At 51.8% G+C, this 17611-nt stretch overlaps 1 protein-coding gene across 1 annotated transcript in view; it reads right to left on the minus strand.

Annotated features, from left to right (window-relative positions):
* Window positions 1-17611, minus strand: part of SCARA5 (scavenger receptor class A member 5) — a 117750-nt gene that overhangs the window by 17741 nt on the left and 82398 nt on the right. The window lies entirely within an intron of this gene.

Raw genomic sequence — 17611 nt, forward strand, 5'->3', positions numbered from 1 at the left:
GTCCTGTCTAGTGGACACAGCTCCCCAGAGCCAACGGCTTCGGTGGGAGCCTGAGGAGAGTCAGCTTCAGGGCTACCAGTGTTTCCAACACCCTCTTTACTCCATCACTCAGTCCCCTCACTGATGGCTTCTTTCGGTGGGACGGTCCTGGATGCTGGACCCAGAATTCAAGCTATTGGTGCAATGGCCATACATTCCAAATGAGAAAATAAGGATGTGGTCTGTCATGTGATTATAGCGAGTGCTGAAGGAAATCTGGAGAGCGTCGCTTGGATGCTGAACTATTAGAATTCCCAGGAGGCTTCAACGTATATGGAAGTGGCAAAAGAATATTTGGAAACAGGTCAACTTCCAAAAATTGGAAACATATGGTAACCATAATTATGGGACTCACAGCGTCAATTTCAAGGATGTTCCTGGTCTATGCCCCATGCTCCCCACACATCAAGCAAGGTCATAGCCCCCATCAGTCCCGTGGCTATGTGTGTCCCCTGCGCCCCGCACACCCAGACCCCAGGGTTGGCTCATCAAGCACTGGAGCCTGTTCCTTGTCACTTGTTCCCAGGTCCCCCTGATCCAGGGCTTCCCCCTGGATGGAGGCTGAGGACAGTTCCTTGCCCACGGGGTCGGCAGATGCTGCATGCCCCAAAAGAATCAATGAGGCACATCTTGGTCTAGCTCCATCTTACAGAACATGGCACGAAGCTGCAATTTTTTAATCCTTTCTTCCCCCTAACAAAAGCCCATCCCTGTGGATACCTCCCTTAGGAAATCCGTGGCTGAGATTTGACCTGATTATGACGCAAACTGCCCCAGTTCAGGGAATCAGACAGTTTAAGGGGCTGTCCTAGGAACACAATCTCTAGCCTGCTTTGCCCTGGAAAGCTACAAGGGGGCCTGGAGGCAAACTTTCCCAGGCTGAGCCATAATGCCACCTTCTGGAATGCACTTGCGGAATCACCCAGTGATGGCAACACTGACCCCCTCTCCAGCTGAGAAGAATGTCATGACTTGCTAAGAGGTTTGGGTTTCTGTGGGCAGAGGGTGTAAACTTTGCTTTTTCCCAGCAGTTTCTGCCCTAGAGCAAAGCTTTCCCACCAAGCAACCAACCACCTATGGGAAACGCTCTTACCCCACAGCTGTGTCAGCCCGACATAATCAGATGTGGTGTCTGGGAGGCTGCCTCAGCCTGGCACGTGCCCCCCACCCCCTTACACTTCTTGTAAGTCCAGGGAGCTTATTCCTTAGACACCCACCCGGAGTGCTCCCCAAGGAGTATGCGGGGCTATTTGGGGTCAAGGAGATGCCTCTCTTTGCACATGACAGAAGAGGAAGATGGAAGGCAGGGGTTTTGATTGTACAAAGCCCAGTCACTCCCAGGCCAGTAGTCAGAGGGGATGGCCCAGGTGGGGGGCAGAGGACCTTAGGCTGTCACAACTGCACGTGACTTCCCCTAATAGCTGCCCTTGACCGACAGGCCTCTTTACTTCCTTCTTAACCTCCCACCTCGGTGAGCCCTGGGAAATCCTTCCCGAGCAAAATGTGGATCCACAACTCCACACAACCCAGTCCCCCAAGCGAAGCCCATGTGGATATCTGAGTTCGATTCATAAAGGGAACCCCCTGAGTGAAGAGAATATCAAACTCTTTCTCTTGCTCTGGGGTCCCTACTCTGCAGACTGGAATCTACCTGGACATGTGCCTACGGTTCGTAAGTGGAGAGGACAGTAGCGACCACTAGGCTGGCCCGCACCCTGCTCTCTGCAGGAAGAGCCCTGCCCGCGTTCCATCTCTGGTCTGGGAGACCCAAGCTGAAGGGAAACACCAAACGCTGCTCCTCACCGAACACCTGGTGGATGAGTGGAGGGTTTCCTGACTTGATAGCTCGTCCCAAGTCCTAGCCCACTAAGTCCTGGGCACGAGTTTTTCCTCATACTTCCCATAGCAGGGACACCCCGATGTTCTTTTTTCCCTGCTGCCCCAGATGTGGGGTCAGAGGTTCTCCCTCTTTATACAGAGAAGAGTCCCTTCCACCAAAGCCTCGACCAGCAGCATCACAGTAACTAACAGGGGAGAAAGCTGATGCGTGGAATTCAGGGCAGGAGACTGGTCCTTTCCAGCTGGGTAGCCTCCTTGCTCTCTCCCAGCTCAAAGGGTTCAGTCATTTCACCAACAAGCTTCCCAGAGCATCAGTGGTTCTAATCCCTGCTTGGAGCTTCCTGCCTAGCTGCAGGGCCAGACCCCAGAAGCCACCCCCTCATTCCCTGACCTGCTCTGCTGACCCTGCCCATTACCCAGGCCACTCCTGGGACCGACCATGAGGCCCTCATCCACCCTCCTGCAGCAGGATCGCATGTCTGCTCCAATCCTGACCCGGCCCCTCAGTAAAGAGGGTGGGGCTGAGGCACAGAAGAGGTCAGATGGTGGAGAAGAACAAGACATTGTGTTTGGATGAAGGAGCTTTGCATTTTCTGGAGATATCTCTAGCGACAACTTCCTCACGCTCAGTTGTAGGCTACAGATGTCACCACTATTTGGTGCATGGAGCTACTTCTAGGTAATCGTCACACAGTCTGTAGGCTTTTCTTTTTCCTTTTTTGCTGCACCGCGTGGCATGCGGGATCTTAGTGGTTCCCTGACCAGGGATTGAACCCACTGCAGTGGAAGCGCAGAGTCTTAATCACTGGACGGCCAGGGAAGTCCCTGGGCTTTTCTAACCATCACAAATGATGGAGAAGCCTAGAATTTCCCAGCTGGCAGAAACTTGGAGATCATCATAATCCAAACTCTTCATGTGATACACAAGGGAACAGAGGCCCAGAGAGGTGCTGTGTTTGCCTAAGGTCATCCCACAGTCAGTAGTAGAAGAGCTGGGACTGAACTTGAGACTTCACATTGGAACCAGCTCTCCATCTATATCTTCCTTTCTCTCCAAGTCCTTCATTCTTTTTTTTTTGGCCACGTTGCATGGCTTGTGGGATCTTAGTTCCCTGACCAGGAATTGAACCTGGGCCACAGCAGTGAAAGCACCAAGTCCAAACCACTGGACCACCAGGGAATTCCCTGAGTCCTTCATTCTTCATGGGATCTCTGGGCTGGGTCCACTAAGTCGGCTTCACAACTTTGATGCAAGATGTCTTTGGACGGAGGAGTCCCCTTAAAAACAAATGACTTGGGCTTCGCTGGTGGCGCAGTGGTTGAGAGTCTGCCTGCCAATGCAGGGGACAGGGGTTCGAGCCCTGGTCTCGGAGGATCCCACATACCGCGGAGCAGCTGGGCCCGTGAGCCACAATTACTGAGCCTGCACGTCTGGAGCCTGTGCTCCTCAACAAGAGAGGCCACGATAGTGAGAGGCCCGCGCACCGCGATGAAGAGAGGCCCCTGCTTGCCACAACTAGAGAAAGCCCTCGCACAGAAACAAAGACCCAACACAGCCATAAATAATAAATAAATAATTTTTTAAAAAAATGGTCCAGGGGCTTCCCTGGTGGCGCAGTGGTTGAGAATCTGCCTGCCAATGCAGGGCACAAGGGCTCGAGCCCTGGTCTGGGAAGATTCCACATGCCGCGGAGCGACTAGGCCCGTGAGCCACAACTGCTGAGCCTGCGCATCTGGAGCCTGTGCTCCACCACAAGAGAGGCCGCGATAATGAGAGGCCCGCGCACCGCGATGAAGAGTGGCCCCCGCTTGCCGCAACTAGAGAAAGCCCTAGCACAGAAACGAAGACCCAACGCAGCCATAAATAAATAAATAAATAAATCCAAAGTTAAAAAAAAAAAAATGGTCCACATCAAAAAAATCTAAAAAATAAACCAAACAATCAAACAAAAAACAAATGACTTTAACACTTGAATAGTAATGCTTCTACCATAAATGCACAGAAACAATTTGTCTTCTCCTAAGTCTTCTGGGAGTTCCAAGATGGCAAGAATACCCTTGTGAAGCACAGCTACTGCTGAGTTTGTATATGAAAATGAAGATGTTGCTGTTTCCAGTTGGGGAAAGGATAAACCTGTCTTAGCTTTTGAGGGAAGTGATAATATTCATTGACATCCAATGTGATTCTACTTCCATTGACGTCCAATGTGATTCTACTTCCACTGACATCCAATGTGATTCTACTTCCTGTGCACAGATGTGGGGGACTGAAGATGCATTATCTTTATTAATTCTCTATACAATGTATGTATTTCGTTTTCCAGTTACTCATTTACTTATCCATCCAGATGCACTTATGGAATCCCTACGATATTCCAGAATTGTACTAGGTGCTAAGGATGCAAGGACAAATAAATATTGTCTACCCTTGAGGCACTCAAATGAACTAACAGCCTAAAATGGATAAAACCACAGAATGCCAGAGCTGGTAGAGACCTCAGGGACTTCCCAGTCCAAACCCCTCATCTAGAGATTAGGAAGCTGATGTCCAGAGCTGGGATGCCAGATCCCCTTCTTTCTAGACCACTGCTCCTCCCAGCATTGGCATTTTCAGTACCCTCAATACTTAACATCATGCTTGGCCGGCTGAAAAAGCTAAGTCAATGTTTGATGGCTAGGTGGGATGAAGGGCAGATGGGTGGATGGATACATGACTTTGTCAGGGGGTACAATCAGAATCCCCAGCTGCGTACCGCATGGTTCCTGTATCTCTCTGGTTCTAGTCTTAACCTTTGGTGCCCGGCTGTTCAGAATGGGTACAGTGTCTACCCACTGAGCCCACCACACCAGAATGAAGACCGTGATGGGGGGCCCTGACCCCGGGTTGTATCTATTTGTGCTGCTTTTCTGTAGATCATTCTAGACTCCCTATTACTGGTTGGTTTCTAAACATGGATTGACCCAGCCATGGGGACACAGAAGGTTGGAACCTGCTTCTTCTCTGGACACAAAAATGCTACAAGGCAATTCCAAACTGCCCCTGCTAAGTGCCACCAGAGGGGATCTGGGGTGGGCAGTGTGGGGTAGGGAGGAAGGCGGTGAGCCAGGAGGAGGCGACTGGCAGGGGCAGGCAGGGCACGCTGCCAGCGTTCTTCTTAAGCCTTAGAGGCACTAGGACACTCTCTCTTCCTCCTTTCTTCACCTGTCACACTCACTTCCCAGGGTGCTTGAGGGGATCAGTGACAAAGACCCTCTCCTTGACCAAACCCACCGTTTCTAACAGCTCCAAGCTGCATCCCTAGGATGACCCTAGCCCCCCCCTTAAAGTGCCTGCCTGAGAACACTCAAGGCTGCTAAAAGAATTTACTGTTTGTTCCAGCCGCCATCTGAAGACAGCGCGCTGTCTCCCCGCCTCTGTGGGAGGGGAGGGGCTTAACTTGAACCAGTCCCAGCTAGCAACCCAGATGGGTCTCACAGGGACCAACCCCCTCCTGCTTTTAGTAATGTTTCACGTCCCTGACTCTACTGAGCCTCTACTCACCCCTCACCCCCTCACTCTCCCATTAAAATGCCCAGTCACCTCTGTACGAATCACAGTTGAATTCAATTCCCCTTGACCTCATTGCCCCACTACATATAGTATATTACTGATTAAGATCTGTCCTGACCACTTTAGCACCCAGCTTTGCTTATCTTTGACATCAGGTGTGATAAGACTGGCATTAGATAAGCTAGTCAACATGTATGCCATGCTCACAGCCCGTGGGCACTTCCTTTCCCACGTGTAAGGCCATGAGTGATGGATGGGTCTGGCTCAGGAGTTCGGTCCAAACCACTAGAATGATGTAGCAGGATCACCCAGATTCTCTCAGGAATCTGAGTGGGGGGAATATGCAGAGAGCTGAGAAGCAGCAGAAGCAAAAAGAGGCAGGGACGGTGGAATTTACAAGCCATGTTGGACATGAGACACTAGAGTGAAGACATGAACCCCAGTCCTGAAGCCCCCAGAACTGCCTGGGATTCTGAAAGAACTTCCCCTTCCAGGCTCTGCAAAGCCCACTTGTATTATGAGCCCCAGTCTTCCAAAGTCTTCCCAGGTGTCCTTACCATATGACCCCATTACTTGAAGTGACCCAGTGAGTCCCTGGTCCTTGCTACCAAAAATGCCCAAAGAGAGCACCTGTGAAGCCCACGCACCCATCTGAAAGCGCTTAGCTACCTGCCTCTTCTGCGCTCGGTGGATTGGGGAATTCGGATGGAGGAAGACATGGTGGTGGTGATCCCTGGGGGAGGCACCAGGGGAGAGCGGAATGAGGCTGGCTCTGGACTCAGGAACAGGGTCTAAATTCTGCCTCCACTATAGGACCAGATAGGACCTCTCTACACCTACCCTCTTCTTAAAATGGGTAAAATGGCGATGGTTGGGAGCAATCGCACATGTCAAAGACTTGGCACACCACGGGCACCCATTACTGTGAGCTCCACCCCCGGTCAGCCAGCACTTCGCCCGGAAACATGTGGGTCAGCTCTGAGACGTCTTCATGAGTTGCTGAGGATGGCTTGGATACCAGTAGCCCCATCAGGGGTGTATCCTTGAAAGGCTCGTTGCAAAGCAAGCCTGCTGCCTGGGGAGCGGGAGCAAGGGGGGGCTCATCCCTCCAATTGGATTAATCTCCTCCTAACTTCCTCTGCTCTCCCCAGGGCTCAGTTCCTGGCTTCCTAGCATACTAGGGGAGGGGGACAGGGGCGTCGGCAGAAGACTGGCTCCTGCTGTCAGCAAGTTTCTGCTCACTAATGCAAGCTGGATGTGATTCGTTAAGCAAGGCCATTCCGGAATGGTCCAGGAATGTGAAGCCAGGGCTGAGGCCACTCTGGGGCTCCCAGCACGTATCTAATATGTGGGGATTCTTTTCTAAAAAACAAATATCTTTGCTCTCTTTGCCTTGTAAATGTAGATGTAGGAAAAGCAAGGTCTTAGACAAAGCAGGCTGGGTCTGCTCCAGATTCCCCTGCTTTGGCGTTGAATGCCTAAGCCCCAGAGCTGGAAGGGACTCTGGATGTTGGCCTTGAACCCCCCCTCCCACTTCAAATACAGGATTCCTCTCCACTCTGTACCAGGCCTGACAGCTGCTCATTCTGCCTCTGGGGATGGAAGGGAACTTGACAGTATCTCTTGGGAATCCATTCCAGGATTTTAAAACCAACATCTGGTTTCACTCACAGGGCGCTGGCATCTCTGGAGGGCTCCAGTGTTTTTTTCATCCAATTACTCCCTACCTTATTTTACTCTATTTGCTTTGGGTTTCAGGGTTATAATCGGGGGGGGCGAGATGCAGAATATCTTCCTCTTTCTCCAGCATCTGGCGGGAGCGCAGCCGAGGGAGTGGCTGCATTATTCAGCCCCTCAGTGGGTCCGGGAGGACAGCTTAATGACCAGTAGCTACCATCTCGGAACTGGTTTCCAGGGCTGGGGCAGCCTTAGAACTACCCACTGCCTGTGGGGCTTGTCTGCACCTGGCTCAGAGCCGCCCCAAACCCAGCACAACAAAGGCAGGTCCTGGGTGCTGCCCGGGAGAGATTTCAAGTCAAGGGCGGACGGTGAAGGGAACCCGTGTACACTCAGTCCCCACGACATGTCAGGCCCCGTGCAGTGCTCACGCACGCCTTTGCTCACTTACTGTTCACAACAGCTCCATGAGTTAGTCATCATGACCCTCGCTTAACAGAGGAGAAATGGGCCCACAGAAGTCAAATAACTTGCCTAAGGTCACACAGCTGCTCCGAGGTGGAGCCAGGGAGAGCTAAGGCCTTTCATTTTCAAACCACAGAGCCAACTGTCAGGCTGAACACTTCAGACAAATATTTAATAACAGCCCACCCCATATGTAACGTACCTTTCATCTATCTCCCAGCAGCCCCCTGGGGCTGTAGGAATTCGTGTCTTTAGGAGTAAGGGAAAGAGCCTGGGACTTAAAGCAGTGGTTCTTGGCCCTGGGCTTCATGTACGAATCACCGGGGTGCTTCAAAATCTACCAGCGGGGAATCGGGGGAGGGACATTTTTGAACAGTTGGCAGGTAGTGGAAATGCCCAGCCAGGGCTAGAAGCACTGTTGGAGAGGATGGATCTGGGATCAGGCCTGGGCTACACGACTTCACAGTAGTCAGGTCACCTCCTCCAGGAGGGCCTCCCTGACCTGTGGCCCCCATATGCGCTTCCCACAGATGAGAAATAGTCCAGCACCGCTCCCTCGGCCAGCCCGCATGCCCCACCATTGGAAGGTCCCAGGAAGTGACAGGCATTCAGCATCCCTGTGGTTCCCGGTCGCAGCCCCACTTGCAGGCAGAGACCTAGCACATCGCCATCAACAAATGGTACTAAATGAGTGAGTGGTTGAGGGGCTCTAGGAACAGAACTGATCCCTAAATACCCCAGAACCTGCTTGGTTGTGCATCAGAAGGGCCCAAAAGCCCAGGGAACTTTGCTTCTCAAGAGAAGAGAGGAGGAGAAACCCAGCATAATACTGAAACCTCACAGCTCCTTTAGGTGTATTTATCCTGCCTTCCAGGCCCTGCCAAAGCAAAACAAGTTGAAAGAAAGAAGGTTGTGGGGAATAGAAATAAACACATGGGGCTGGGAAAATAGGCTCTGATTCTCTGCGGCTGCAGAGTAGAGACCCGGTGATAATCTAGACCAGCTGCCCTTTAAGGAAGTTGAACTTTTCTTCTCCTGTGAAGAAAGAGCTCCCCATGCCCCCAGCCAGCCTGCAGCACAAGAGCTCTGTGCCTGCCTAGACGGGGCACTGCTCTTTCCCCTGACGTCCACAGGAAATGTGGTCTGAATGGGAAGGACAGGAGTCATCCCACAAGCCTAAGGAATTTCTGGTCAGGCTGGAAAAGCGATGTTGGAGGGCATTGCTTTTAAAATGTGGTCTGGCCTGTGGGTGCACTTTATAAAATGCTATTTCCTAATGGCAATCTGCTCTAAATATGGTGATGTATGCCTCTTCAAAGAACTTTTGTTAGACGGTCTTATTTGATCTTCGCAGTCCTCCTCTGGGGTGGTGGGCGTGATACCCATTTTACAGATGAGAAAGCTGAGACTCAGAGAAGGAAAGTGCCTTTCTCAAGGTCACAGGATAAAGTGGCCACATCTGGGTCTCCAGCCCCACAGGCCACTGTACTGTGTCTTTCATTGGGGGTCACATGGGGGTACTCGGGACTTTACTGGACAGAAGGAATAGCAGAAATATCTCCCAATTATCACTGTACTTCTTATGCTGGATTTTTTTTCTTAACTGTTGACTCTCCCATTGGTCTCCCCAACTCTATTGCATATTCCTTGGAAACCAGGAGTTTGTCTTGGCTGATTTTGTTCCTCTAATGCCCTAACCACGGTCGCCTGGCTCCTAGCAGGTGTTCAATGAAAATGTGTCTGATCAAATAATAAACGAAGCACTTTCCCTGCCCAGTCCTGAAGCAGAGGCTCACCCCATCACAGTGGGAGGATGTCGTTAATGCCCAGAAGCTCTGCTTGGAGCTGGATTTGTAGGAATTTACTGGGCGGCCTGGGTGGAGAGGTGAGTCCTTTGCCTTGCTTTTGCTCCTGGGCCTCTCAAAGGGCAGTGAGGGGTCATAGAGGGTCAACAGGCCTTAAGGACTAGAAAGAAATGCTGTAGAGCCGGGAGAAAGGCCATGATCCTGAACCCTCATTTTGTCACGGGTATAGCTGAGAGGAAGTGCTGATGTTTACACAGCATCCCTCTGAAGCCTTCACGGACCATTGCCTTACCTCCAGGGCTCATGACCAAGACTGGTGGCCTTTCCTAAGAAGGCTCTTTCACACCCTCTGGCTTCGTTCACCGTGTCCCCGCCCTGCCCTGTTTCCTCTCTCTTGGTTCTGCTCTCTTCCAAGTTCAAGGTGTGAGACCCCTGGCTGGGATGCTTCCCCATCTGCATATTCTAAACCCTTGAAGACATACCTGCTTGGATACTGGGTCCCCCACTTTCTAGCTCTCTGACCTTGGGCAAGTAATTTAACCTCTCAGAGTAGTTTCCTCATCTGTTTAAATGGGATAATGAGACATCCCTTCAAGAGTTCTGAAATACAAGGAGCTCGGGGACCGGGGTGGTCAGTTCTCAGTAAATAGTACTGAGCTCAGTATAATTCCCAAGGATGGTGCTGGCCACTGCAGCAAAGGACTAGCCTTTGAGTCGGTGAAGCCTCAGCCGTGACCTCCCCCGACCGTAGCATCCACAAGACCTCCCGGGATGTCCACAGGCTTTGCCTACCTCTTTGTTCCATCAGAATTCCACAACGGCACTCTTTAGAAGAGCGGCTGAAATCCAGCGCTAGGAGAAGTAAGTCCATCTAGACCACTGTTTCCAAGTACACCCCACGGGGGTTTTCCACAGGCAAAGGACTCGAGAGGAAGTGGAGCCATGAAGTTAATGCAGTGGCAGCTAACTCTGATCCAGTTACATCAAGAAGACTCGGCAGCGGGGACCTCCCGGATTTCATCTAGTGCCTGCAGCACGTTTACCACCCAACCTAAAATGAGTGAGTGCGGGGTCACGGGGATTACGCACAATTCCTGAGTTGGCTGAGTTGCTTTCTCGATAAACAGTTCAATCATTCCTGGTTTTAACGTACGTCTCAAAACTTTCCTCGTACAAAACCCACATCAAAGGCCAAAACTTCAATTCTTCAGTGGTTCCAAGGCATTGTTTTTGTAGAAAATGCCTCTCTCGCCCTCCATCTGAGGTTTGTATTCCTACAAGTTTTCTTTAGGGCAGATCCCAGAAACCGACGCCTGTTGGCCAGGGAGTCGAGGGTGCTGTGGTCCTGCGGGCCCCCGGGAGGATGGGCTGAGCAGTGTCAGCTGAGTGTGGGTCATGTGAGACACGCAGACGGTGCTGACACACTCCCTGGTTCACTCATCATAAAAAGAACAGGTGCTTAGGGGACGGACTGGTTACCTCCACCTACAAGAGTAACACCCACCAGCCTAACAGTTAAAAGCAGCAAACCTCTCCAAGTGCCACTCCAGCACTTGGCCACTCACTTTTGACATAAACGCCAAACACTGGCTTGTTCATTTTTCTCCCCCTGGCCCTCAGCGGGCTCCTGCGTCCGTTCACTCAGCATCTATGTATCTAGAGTACAAATACTAGTGGGCCTGTTAAGGACCTCCTAGTATCCTCTGCTGCTCGGTGAGAGCGTGGATTCTCCAAGGGGGCTGCGTTGCCCCAGGGCCCAAGCTGCAGCTCTTCTCTTTCCGTTTTACAAGCTGGTAGTGTCTGTGGATCTTAGACAGCACATCTCCCCTGCCGCGCTCTCCCACTTCGCCCCCTGGCTTCTTAAAGGAGCCAGCCCTTGTGTTTTTCCAGGCCTTCCTGGATCTATTTGAAGCCATCAAACCAAGGTCAGCTTGGGTTCAGCGGAACTGAGCTGCTTTCTGGGCAGAGCGATTTGAAGCTCTCCTGGAAGGGGTCACTAGGAAGCTTTCAGGAAAAGTCACTGGATTGGTTTTTGGAAGGCTTAAGGTAGGCTCTTGGCAAAGCAGGGTCTGATCCCATCCTTTGCACAGAACGGGGGTTGAAAAGAGGAAATTGTGGCCGGAGAGGCTCAGCGAGTGGCCTCAGGGCCACACGGCCGGGTCAGGAAGGGACTCGGATCTCAGGACGTCTGCTCCACAGCCCGCCGTCCCCGCTTCTTCTCAGGAAATGGGCGTTTCTGAAAAGCAGGCCTTTCTCAAAGCAGAGCAGCTCGGCGGAGCGCAGGAGCAGAGGCAGCGGGGAAGCCCGGACCTGAACGCGGACCTTCCCGTCGGGGGGAAGGGCCAGCCTGCCAGGTGCCGGCTTCGGCTGAGGGCCTGAGGGCCATCAGGGATGCCTGGGGCTCCACTGTCACGGCCTGGGTCCTGGCTCTAGTCTGGTTCTCCGCTTGGCCGGTCACCTCCCACTGTTGCCACGTCACACCCTGCTTAGAGCCCGCCCGGGTCGCCCAGAGACCAAGCCTGCGTTCCTGCGCACAGATCCCTGAATAGCCCTCTGGCCTTAGTGTTTGTTCCTTGCCCCTCAAACCTCTGCTGTACCAAACGCTCTGGGTTTATCAGACAGCGCTCTGCCGTTCCGTGCGCAGTTCCCTTTACCTGGAGTTTCTTCACCTTCTCCAGGCACCGGCTGACACCAACTTGCCCTTCAAGACTTGGGTCAAAGACACCTCACCTCCCTTTGTATATTCACCTCCTAAAACCCTCAGCATGCTGTCCTAGGATTGTCACCTGCCAGCCTGTGAGCTCCTCAAGGTGAGGCCAGGCCTTCCTCATCTGGGCTGCCCAGCCTTCAGCCAGAGCCTCACCTCCAGCGAAGCCACCGTGAATGTTCGCTAAATAAGTGAATAACCGACGCTCTCTTGCCTAAACGTTTCCTTCCTGCCACACATGTACCTTTTCTCTAGGACAAAAGTGAGGGCGGCCCCCTCGCCTTCTCTTGCCTTGGCCCCCTTCCAAAGCCAGCTCCATGCTGTGCCGGCCCGGTTTCTGACCCGCGGGCTTCAGGCCCTGCCTGCCCCTGCTCAGTTTTCATCTGGTTCCCAGGGCTCCTCATTTTCCGCATCCTTGGGCTCATTTCTCTCTCTGGGGCGTCCCCCACTCTGCTCCAGCCAGAGACAGTGTTTTCTGTGGGACAATTTTTCTCAGTGAGTCTTGTGTGTCTGTGTGTTTTCAGTCACCAGACATAAGCGTAGGGGGAGAAACATTTAAAAACCACTTTTCCATCTCCACCCACCCTGTGATGTTTGCATCTGTCAGAGATTCGCTATGTGAGGATAAAAGAAGGGACAAAGGAAGGCACAATCGCATAGTCACGAAGAATGCGAAACGCCCACGACGGGGGAGGCTTCACTGGCAGAGGCAGAGACCCCCATCCCCGGTGTGAAAACTTTAGTCTGGCCTATCCCAGAGCCACCAAGGCAGGGGAGGCAGTTAAGGCTTGGCAAAAGAAAGAGCGAACTCTGAGACGGGGAAAAGTCTTTCAAAAGTAACTGAGCATCTAAAAAATACAGCAAACTAGTGAATATAACAAACAAGAAGCAGTCTCAATGATAGAGAGAACAAACCAGTGGTTGCCAGTGGGGAGAGGGAAGGAGGAGCGGTAATACAGGGATAAAGGATGAAAAGGTATTAGGTATCAAATGGGCTACAGGGGGCTTCCCTGGTGGCGCAGTGGTTGAGAATCCACCTGCCAATGCAGGGGACACTGGTTCGAGCCCTGGTCCGGGAAGATCCCACACGCCGTGGAGCAACTAAGCCCAGGCACCACACCTACTGAGCCTGCGCTCTAGAGACCGCAAGCCACCGCTACTGAGCCCGCGTGCCACAACTACTGAAGCCCACGCGCCTAGAGCCCGTGCTCCGCAACTAGAGAAGCCACCGCGATGAGAGGCCCGCGCACCTCAACAAAGAGTAGCTCCCGCTCGCCGCAACTAGAGAAAGCCCGCGTGCAGCAATGAAGACCCAACGCAGCCAAAAATAAATAAATAAATTTATATTAAAAAAAAAAAAGGGCTACAGGGATGTATTGTACAGCACGGGGAACAGAGCCAATATTTTGTGATAACTGTAAATGGGGGATAACCTTTAAACATTGTGAATTGCTTTGTTGTACACCTATAACTTATATGATGTTTTACATCAACTATACTGCAATTACAAAATCAATTTAAAAAAAGGGAGCATTGCTAAGGAAGAAATGAGCGCTTTCATATTAAACCCACTAAGGATGGTAGCCCATGAGGACCCCATGCTGACCCCCATGTCAAAGGCCAGAGAGAAAACAAGAATAAAAGATAATCCAAGATGGTAGCAGAAGAACTGGTAGTAGGCTCCAGGGAGGACAGACCCGCCTTGTGTCCTGGCTCTGCCCCTGATGAACGCCGGTGGCTCTGGGCGGGTTCCTTATCCTCTACCCTCAGCCTCCTCATCCCTCCAACAGGGACATCATTATGCCTCCTGAATAGGAAGGACTGGAGAATTAAGTGAAATGTCAGGCACAGAGACTTTACTCCCCAGAGTACCAGGTGCAAGTTGGTGAGCAGTCTTGCGTGAGTGGTTAGTTTTTCTTGGAAGTGTGGTTTACTTTTAAACCATGTTGTTGCTGGGGCATTAAAGTTGTATAAGGAATAAGATGTACACGCAGTTGAGTTCAAAAAGAAATATGATTATACATAAAAGGTCCAGTAGCTCTGTCTCTCAGGCCTGAAAGAATGCTATCTTCTGGTGCTCAAACAGGTCCCCTGGGGCACCCAGTGCCGCCAATTCTAGGGACAGGGATGGGCGGAAGGGAATTCACGGACTCCAAAGGACTGTCTTCGCGTCCCTTATTCTCAAACAGAGGTAGAAGGAATTTCGTGGCGGTCTAGTGATTAGGACTCCACGCTTCCACTGCAGGGGGGCACGAGTTGGATCCCTTGTGTCGGGTAACTAAGATCCTGCGTGCCACGCAGCGCACCCCCCCTCCCCCAAAGTGAGTACCTGTTAAAACAGAGACAGAGACATCTCAGTAGCAATGGAAAAACACCACAACTGTCTAGAAACCACCATCCTGATCATTTGTTTTGAGTTTATACCGCATGCTGGGGTGCCCACTGGCTCCCCTCCCCGCCAAACACACACAACCCTACTTCCCTAAATACTGAAAACACACACAAGGTGTTAAACGTTTTTCAAGTTTTCTGAGATGCAACTGATAGCTATCAACAAGCACTGGCTTGGAATTTACCCCTGGGTCATTCTGCATACTTTTTTCCATGTGAAACCAAATTGAGGAAACGTATTTACACAATCTGAATTTATATCCTGCTTGAAATTCATGCTGTGGGGCTTAAACAAGACTGGATCCTTTACCTACCCCTTAGCTGCAAAAATACTATTTATTTTTCTTGCAAATGGACCATATATGAGGGTAAAACAAATGTCTTTCTGTCTTGAGATGTGTATATGTAACTTTTTTTTTTTTTTTCCTGGCGAAACTCTCAAAAGCCAAACATCTAACAGAATGACTGATATCACCCTTGCCTGAAACAAACAACAACAAAAATCCTTTACCTCGTATATAGCACAGGGAACTCAATACTCTGTAATGGCCTATATGGGAAAAGAATCTAAAAAAGAGGGGATATATGTATATGTGTAACTGATTCACTTTGCTGTACCCCTGAAACTAACACAACATTGTAAATCAACTATGCTCCAATAAAAATTAAAAACAAACAAACACCTTTACTTCTCATCAAGCAGCAATCAAGAGCTCTGTATTCTAGCCCCAATTTGGCCATGACCTAGCTGGGGGACTGTGGGAATTCTCTCCAGCTCTCTGTTCAGAGGACCGGTTGGGTGGGCTCAGGGGTGGGAGAGGAGTTGGTCTGAAACACCATCCAAACCCTATGACTCTAAAACCCTATGACTCCAGGCCAAAACATGGGTAAACAATTACAAGATCTTGTTCTGAAAAATATTTTAATATTTACTTAAAACAGGGGTCCTGAGGAGTCTTTTCTGTAACTCCCTCTTCTAAGGAAAACCCCTAATTTCCAATCCTGACCTGAGGCGGGGGTCTTTGTTGTTTTTCTCATCAATCCCTTTAATGTAGTAACATCCCCACCTGCTGGAGCTTTAGGATTTTGCTGCTAAAGGTGGGAGGTGTTCGGTAAAGGTTCCAGGCCTTAGGTGCAAGCTGGGTTCCCAGAGGGTTCCTCCTCCACCATAGCCTTTTCTGAAGGAGGGTGGAGCCCTGTGCTGAGAACTCCTTCTTCCCACCCACTGCATCTCACGGTGGGGCTGCCCTGGGCCCAGGGAATGACTAAGAACCCCCCAGAAGCGGGCACTCAGCCTGGGTCAGAATTTCCACACTTTTCTGAAAGATGATCCCTGGCTCCCTCCCCAGAACCTCAGTCCCAGGGACCCAGTGAAGGCCTCTGGGACCAGAGTTCCTTAGAAACCTAAGCAGCAGTCTGACTACAGTGGGTTTGGCGTGCGCAGAGGCAGGCCAGGGGGCGGAGGCCATGGCAAGGCCCAGGTCTCAGCCCTGAACTGCTTCAGCGGCCCCCCTTCAGCCTCAGGCCCTTCCATCCATACCTCCAAGTGGAGGCATCTCTAGGGGGTTTAAGGAGCCCAACCCTCCTCTTCAAGACCAGGGGCCTGAGCTCTCATTCCGGAATCAGAGAAGGCCGAGGCCTGGGTTTTGCGTCCAGCCTCTGCCTTGGGTGTCTCCTGTCCCCATTCCAGGCCTCTGAGAATGGGACATGGACGGATGGCCGTCCAGCCTGGTGGTTCTGCGATCCCCATATGTGTCCCTTGTGCCTCCCACGCTGTGTACAGCCGCCTGTCGATGGGGCCGTCCCTGTCCCCACTTTCCAGCTCCATCACCAATGGAGACATCCTGGGGTCTTGTCAGGGGGCTGCTACGTGAGCTCTGGCTCCAGGGAGGGCACAGCAACTTCAGGGCAGTCCCCGAGGAGGGGCCATCCAGAGCTGACACGGGCCTCTTGCGGTGCAGTCAATAGGCTCCGGGGTCAAGTGGATTAGCTGCCCTTCCCCAGGCTCCCCACCCGTGCCTGGGGGAGCGCCCCCAGGTGGCTCAGCTCCCACCCCCCATCCCCCCCCCGCCCCCACCACGCACACACACACTGCCCCTAGCCTCAGAGCCCAATCCCAGTGCAAAGCCCACCCAGCTGGGCCCACAGAGGCAAGGTAAACAGTGACGCGAGCATCCCGGGGGTAAATGGCACCTGACAACCATCACCTCTCCCAGGTTCGGCTAGCTCAGACCACCCCATCCTCTCGAGTCAGCTGGAGAACAGCTGTCAAAGAGTCCTGACAAGCACCCCTGGGTATGTGGGCAGTGTTTCTGATTCCCCTCTCAGAGGTTATCTTTCCGCAGTCCCTCCCTTCCTGCCACCCCATCAGGAGTTATCTATTTCACACAGCTAAATGGCACGGTCCTTCTCAGCTGCACTGGCAGCATTCCGTCAGAAGCCAGTCAACAAAGAGCAGCAGAAGGCAGCATTCAAGAGACAAAGTACTGGTGCCCAGCCTTAGATAACTGTGAGTCAGATCTATCACAGACACTCTAATCAGATCTAGACTCCCTTCCTTTGCCTTCGAAATTTTCTTTTGGCTCCTGCAGGGTCCAGCAGATCTCATCTAGCCGGGACGCTCCCAGTTAAGCCCTTGGCTATCCTTGGAAGGGACTCTACATAATGCTAGAAAAGACGGCGAAGCACATAGATTGCTTTGTGGATTACAGCATCTAAGGTACGGTGGGCATGTGGAGTCCGGGTAGACACAGGCATACCTCCTCCTCAGGTACACCCATCACTTTAGAGCGACAGAGAGCTGTCACGTACACTTTTCCTGTTTGATCCTTAATCACTGCCCTGGGAAAGGAAAGGGTAGAGGAAGTAGGAGGCAAGTTAAAGTTTCAGGGACCTTGGAGAAGGGCACTATTCAATAGCAAGGTCTCCGGGTCCTGCATAGCTGGGATGGAAATGTCATTTTAAGGACCCACTGAAACCGAAGATCAGCCTTCAAGAAACCCTCAATCTGGGTCCAAAGTGTGCATCTACAGTGGTATCTGTCCCTTTCCCCAGGCCCAGGCTTCTTAGGCAGCCCCACACCGGGGCCCAGATGCCCTAGAAGTGGGTAAACTGCTTGAGCCTTCACCCAGATGGCAG

Source organism: Balaenoptera physalus, assembly GCF_965194825.1.
Source record: "Balaenoptera physalus genome assembly, chromosome: 7".
NCBI classification, from domain to species: Eukaryota; Metazoa; Chordata; class Mammalia; order Artiodactyla; family Balaenopteridae; genus Balaenoptera; species Balaenoptera physalus.